This window comes from Phoca vitulina, unplaced genomic scaffold, assembly GCF_004348235.1.
Source record: "Phoca vitulina isolate PV1807 unplaced genomic scaffold, GSC_HSeal_1.0 scaffold65, whole genome shotgun sequence".
In the NCBI taxonomy this organism is placed as follows: domain Eukaryota; kingdom Metazoa; phylum Chordata; class Mammalia; order Carnivora; family Phocidae; genus Phoca; species Phoca vitulina.
The window spans coordinates 9,810,110-9,816,532 of NW_022589768.1; the positions used below are offsets into that span (position 1 = coordinate 9,810,110).

The 6,423-nt window shown below is 44.6% G+C and overlaps 1 protein-coding gene across 1 annotated transcript in view; it reads right to left on the reverse strand.

Moving 5' to 3' along the window:
- The window catches only part of AKAP13 (A-kinase anchoring protein 13), a 313,740-nt gene extending 307,663 nt beyond the window's left edge, over positions 1–6,077 (reverse strand). The window contains exon 1 of the mRNA XM_032392054.1: positions 5,872–6,077. The gene's annotated coding sequence lies outside the window, so the exon portion shown is untranslated. The remainder of the gene's footprint in view (positions 1–5,871) is intronic.
- Positions 6,078–6,423: the final 346 nt, after the last annotated feature.

A 6,423-nucleotide genomic window follows, 5' to 3' on the forward strand; every position in this document is an offset into this window, starting at 1 on the left:
GTTAAGCGTCTGCCTTCGGCTCAGGTCATGGTCCCAGGGTCCTGGGATCAAGCCCCACATCAGGCTCCCTGCTCCACAGGAAGCCTGCTTCTCCCTCTCTCTCTGCTTGTGTTCCCTCTCTCGCTGTCTCTCTCTCCGTCAAATAAATAAAACCTTTAAAAAAAAAAAAAAAAAAAGAATTGTTAATTTTCTTAAATGTGACCAATGCATTTGGTTATGAGGAACACAAAGATCAGCAAACATTTTCTGTAAAAGGCCAGACAGTGAATGTGTGGCTTTGTGGGCCAACTATTCTACTGTCACTGCAGCACCGAATCAGCCACAGACAAATGAGCATGGCTATGTCCCAATAAAACTTTATTTACAAAAAGAGGCAGTAGGCCAGATTTGGCCTGGGGGCTATAGTTTGAGGACCCCTCATGTAGACAAAACTACAATGACAGAAAGCAGACTAGTGGTTGCCTATGGTGAGGTAGGGAATGGGTGAGGGTTGAGGGGAGAAACTGGCCAGAGTTGCAAGGGAACTTCTCTGGAATGATGGAAATGCTCCGTATTTTGACTGTGCTGTTATCTGCATGGATACATTTGACAAAACTCATCAAACTCTATATACTTAAAATAGGCACATTTTATCATATAAATAGTATTTCAATAAACTTGATTTACTTTTTATTTTTTTAAAGATTTTATTTATTTATTTGACAGAGAGAGCAAGAGAGCACAAGCAGGGGGAACAGTAGAGGGAGAGGGACAGGCAGGCTCCCCTCCAAGCAGGGAGCCTGACGCGGGGCTCGATCCCAGGACCCTGGGATCACGACCTGAGCTGAAGGCAGATGCCCAACCATCTGAGCCACCCAGGCGCCCCTTGATTTGTTTTAAAAATGTATTCTTTCCAGGTGATAGCAATCAATATTGTGAAATGCCTAGCCTTTGGAGCCAGAATTATCTGAGTTCAAATTTTAGTTTAATAGCTATGTGATCACTGTCAAATCACTTTGGGGGCTGTTTCCCCATACTTAAACAGCTTAATAATGCCTGCCGCATAGCTTTTTCTTCCCCAAAATTAAATAAGAAATGTAGGTAGGTAAGACAGAATAGAACATCTGGCACAGACGAGGCAGACTCCCGATCTGAGTAAACCAACTGAAAACATCATTTTAGAAAATGAGTCCATAAACATCAGACAACTACACTAGCTTCTTTTGTACTCTTGAAATATTGACATTCTTTGTTCGCTGTTCATTGTGGTTTAACCTGACTTCAAGAATTGGCATCGACCATCAGTTCCTGTGATTTCACAGTAACTTGGGTCTAACAGCAAGCACTGTGAACTAAAATTTCTTTAGAGTTTAGAAAAATACTCCATGACAAATGTTATAAAAGGAAAACTGAAAAGAGCCAAAGTAAGACGTATCAATTTTCCCAAGCAAGGAGAATGACAATAATTACAGCATATTTTAATTATCTTTTATTTAAAAAAAAAAGAAAAAGAAAAACCAACACAGTAGGATGTTTTCCTCTTTTCAACTAGGATTTTAATTTTATCCAAACCAGTAGCCAACCAATAAAGTTACAAAATGGCATAGCATTTGTATCGTATTCTACCTTATTTGTTTCTCGCAACAGTAGTATGTGATAGGAGATGATTAATATTACATTTGTTTTTAGTTTACAAGGATCTTATGTGTGAGACAGATGAAGTGGCTTGCTCAAGGACACACAGTCAATAAATAGCAAAGTTTGGATGTGAAGTCAGACATGTGGCTGCATATCATGTGCTTTTTTTCAGTAGAGATCACCATCATAGAATCATCTTGGGTTCTACAAAATTCTTCACATAACTCCTACATGCTTTTCCCTAACTTGACATCTTTAGTTGTCTAAAAGGCAAATCAGTTACAGTGTGACATACCTACTTAATTCCTAACCATTCAGGAATAACTGGCCATTTTGGATGGTAGAGGCTATGGCCAAATATGGGCTTATGATATTATCAGAAGTGAAAATTCAAAAGCATGGTTTCCAAAAGAAGAGCCTACAGAGTGACATAAATGGTTAATTCCTCACACTTCTTCCTATTCCCCACCCCAATACCCACATCACAGAAACACATTGATATCCACCTTTGCCAGGCTCTGAACACAGCTCTGAAGAGGTAAAAAAGGAAAGCACACTATTGTTCCACATAAATATTCAGTACCAGGTTGTCCATCCTCCCAGCAAGGGCTGACAAAATGGGTTATCTATTCATCTTCTATTTATTATGTCCCAATCAACCCATAGGTGGACTTCAAGACCATAAGTGGGAGGACGTATGAAGGAAATGAAATTCCTTCCACTAACATCTTCCCCCTCTCTCCTCATTTACAGTGGTAAGACAAGCTGACAATGACTACATGTACATTGTACATGTATACTACATGTACATTGGAGCACTGCTTCCAAATGGACCCCTGTCCCCATCAGTAATAACCAAGTCTGTTCAAGTGCACTTAAGTATTAACTTTAAAAGAAAGAATTATCAAAAAGTCCAAGTTTATTCATCTAGCTTTGTCACGTATGTTTTTTCTTCAATCTGTGAGTCCGATCAGATAAAATTTTTGAAGGTTTACTATAACCCTCCATGTCTAACTTTTTACCCTCATTTTATAAGAAAACTAATGGAAAGATGAGATTCAATATATAGAAATGTCCTGATTACAGGTTCTAGAATATATCTATTCCATTTGGTACTGTGAATAGTGTAAACTGAACTGGCATAACAGATTTAAATCACTGCTTCCTTCCGCAAATGGTAGCACCTTCAAAGGTGTTATCTTGAAGGGGAAGTGAGCGATTTGCTAACACAGCAGAATTGTGCTCACACTGTGTTAACCCCCAGTCCAGTTCCATCTTACATGAGTTTGAAAAAAATGTAGTCATAATCCCTATCAATTATTTTTCAAGACTGAAGTAAAATAAGGTACAAAAGCTGGAACTGACTAAATAACTTGGATATCCTATTACAAGTGTTGAAAACAATCCGTCTCTCACCATTTCCTAAACACCATAAATGCACAGTCATACCCTACCAAGCTACTCTGCAAATTCTACTCAAACCCCTGTTAAGGTCAATGAGAAGATAAGTTTCTATTAACATTCAGTTCAACTAGCTCCTTAAAAAAAAAAAAAAAAAATGCATTCAACTAAAGACACTCAATTCTCAGAAGGATTCCTTCTTTATGAAAGAAATAGCTCAGAATAACTCAGAAGCATCAGACTTTTAAAACTGCTTCAAATCACATAAAAAGGTATCAAAATTATTATCATTACAGCTACCAGGTAATAGGCAGCTACTCAATGTCTGGCACACTGTTAAGTGCCTCACATAGTTTCAGTTATTCCAAAGAACCCTGCAAAGTATGTTACTACACCTTTTGGTAGGACACAGAGGCTCTGAAGGATTAAGTGACCTGCTCAAGGCTCACAACTAGTCAATGGAAGTGTAGGGATCAGAACTCAAATGTACCTAGCTACAAAAAAATGTGTATTCTTCAAAACTGTGCTACCTCCCCATTTCACAATAGAAGAACCTAGGCAGAGATGTGAAATGATTTGTCCAGCAGTCTTAATCATTTCATCAGAAAAGGGAGAAAACTTCTAAATGAGAACCACATTTTGAAAATCCATAGGGCACTATTTAAACTTCACTTCTTTTCAAGCAGTAATTAACATTTAAAAAAGAGAGGTTTGAAATCCTTTTAAGTAGACTAAATTTCATCACAGATCTGCCAAGTGAACTGTCATTTGGGGCAAGTTCCCAGAGTTAGTGGTTCTATGTGCACCATCACTAGCTTAGTACAAAGCTTCACCCATTTCAAACACATACTGCACACCTGCACTGTGTTAAGAATCCTTCCTGGCAAAGAGGGGACAAAACTAAGAAATAAGGCCCATCACAGCCCTCAAAGAGTTAACAGACTAGAGGAGGAGTCCATTTATACTACATGTACAGTTACCATTAGTCAGGCAAATAAATGAAGTGTGTGAGAAATCCTAAAACAAAAGTATGTATAACATTGTATCACAGCTCAGAGAAGAAAAGCAACTGGCCTACTTGTCAGTTCTGTTGTAAGCTGTATTTGTTTACATTATGTCCCTCCCTGACAACCCTTGCAACCTCTGTCAACCTCCATCCACACACTCGTCCCATGTAGGCACGCACAACTGCACAACCAGGAAGAAAAGTTGTAAGAGCAAGAATTGTGACTCCTATAAGTGACCTTGTTGCTGTAGTTTAAAAGTACAATGCTTAAGCCATAAACACATTTTTCTTTAGCTTCATCAGGTGAGGCAAGTTGGTTTTTCAAAGCAAAACAAGGCCAACCAAACCAGAAAAACCCAGGAACACCTCCCCACATTACTCACTTCCAATGAAAAGTCAATCAAACTGACACACAGAGTATTTCTCAAATTTTTCTTTTTAATTTAGCAGACGGCAATGGGATATAAAAACGGGTATTAACACATTCTGGTCATTCTGTTCCACTACCAACTTGACAGACACTTAAACTAGTTCCACCTGGGGGATTTAAACATCATAAGCCAAATTATTCTCACATCATAAGCCAAAAGAACCAAATTCAGTAGAATCGAACCCCAAACCTGACAAGGCTTGTATTTAATTCAGGCTGCAAATCTCCCAAGAGACCAAGGAATACAGGAACTAGAACAGTGATTTATCTCAGCTGATCATAACTCCTTTACAAACTCGCAATCATCTTTCAAAAACTGCACGCAGCATTTGTTCTGATCTGGACAATCCCAACAGTTTAGAAAAACAGAGTAAGATGCTTCTTCAAAAAAACAAAGGGAGGGGGTGTATTGGAATAAGAAAAAAAGGCACACTGCTTTTTCCTTTAGTTGTATATGCCTGAGGCAATAAACTCCCAAAATAACTTCACCCAGGAGTGTAAAAGCTGAGAACACCAAAATATTGCTCAATCCAACTTTCATTGTGAATTCCTCAGTTCACAGTAACATTTAAAAAGTTAAATGTGATGAAATCATTTTGCTGTAAAAACTACGTATTTCCAAAAAAACAAAATGTAAAAAACCTGTCTATCCTATCTTCTGGGGAAGAAAAATTGAGGGTTTTCCCCATTAAAAAAAAAAACCCTTCTCATATTGGTTGACTTTGAACAAAATATATATATATATATAGTGTCAGTAAGTAAGCCAAAAAAAAAAAAAAAGTTTTGGTCTCAAAGTATGGCTGCACTTGAACTCGGTGGAGAGCTGAGCCCGCTGCACAGTCCCAGCGCGGGTCCCCTCCGCCGGCGCGGCCCCGACCCGCGCGGCCCGGGAGCGGGCGCAGAAGGCGCCCCCCGAAGGCGGGCGCGGCCCGGAGTGTTTACCGTCCGCGTCGGCCCGGGGGAGCCGCTCCCTCGCGTCCGCAGCACTTGTTCACGGAGCCCGGCAACACGGAGGGACCACGGAGGGACCACGGAGGGACCCCGAAGGGGCCGCGGCTCCCGGCGCCGGGAGAGCCGGCCTCGCTCGAGGGGACCCCCGCGGCCGCGCCCCCCGCCCCCGGAGCGGCTGCGGCCCCGAAGCCGGGCTGCGGGTGTGGGGAGGCGCGCCGCAGCCCGGGAGCAGACAATGAGCGAGGGGGCAACGCGGGGGGAGGAGGGGGCCGGGGGGCGCCCCCCACCGCCCCTTCATCCCTCGCCCGCCCCCTCCTCGCCCCGCGGCCCCGCCCCCCTCCCGGCTCCGGTCCCGGCCACGGCCCCGAGGAGCGGCCGCAGGGGGAGAGGCCCTCGCGCCTCGCCCGCGACCCCTCCCCAAATCACAAAACTTCCCCCAACTCCGCCAACTAAGTTGCGCTCTCACCGTGCGGCGCCCGGGGCTCCCCCGCGGGCCCAGCCGGAGCAGCTCCGCACCTTCGCCGCCGAGAAGGACAATAGGCAGTCGCTCACCCGGCGGCGGCGACGGCTTGAGGCAGCGGCGGCCGAGGCGACGAGCGGGCACAGCGGTCTCAGCGGTGCCCAGGAGCTTCACCGCGGCTGCTCCGGCTCCGCGCTGGCCCTGCACACAGCTCCAGCCCGCCCGCGCATGCGCCACAAGCCGCTCGGGCATGGGCGGGGCACCTGGGGAGGGCGCTAACGCCTACGAGCCCTCCCGTGAGTAAGCGCGGAGCCAGGGGCCGCGAGCTGGGATTGCACTGCAGAGCTGCCCATCAAGCTCCAGGAGACCAATAGGAAGGCACTTGGGCGGTGCGTTCAGGTTGCTAAGGAAGGCTGAGGTTGCCCGCCGCTGCAAAGTGATCTGAGTTGGGTGGCCGGCGGAGACTTCTCTGGAAAATGCCCACCCACCCTCTCCTCTCCGCCCTGTCTCCGGAAACCGCCCTGCCTCTGTGTGCCGGTGCTTACCTGACTGTAACAG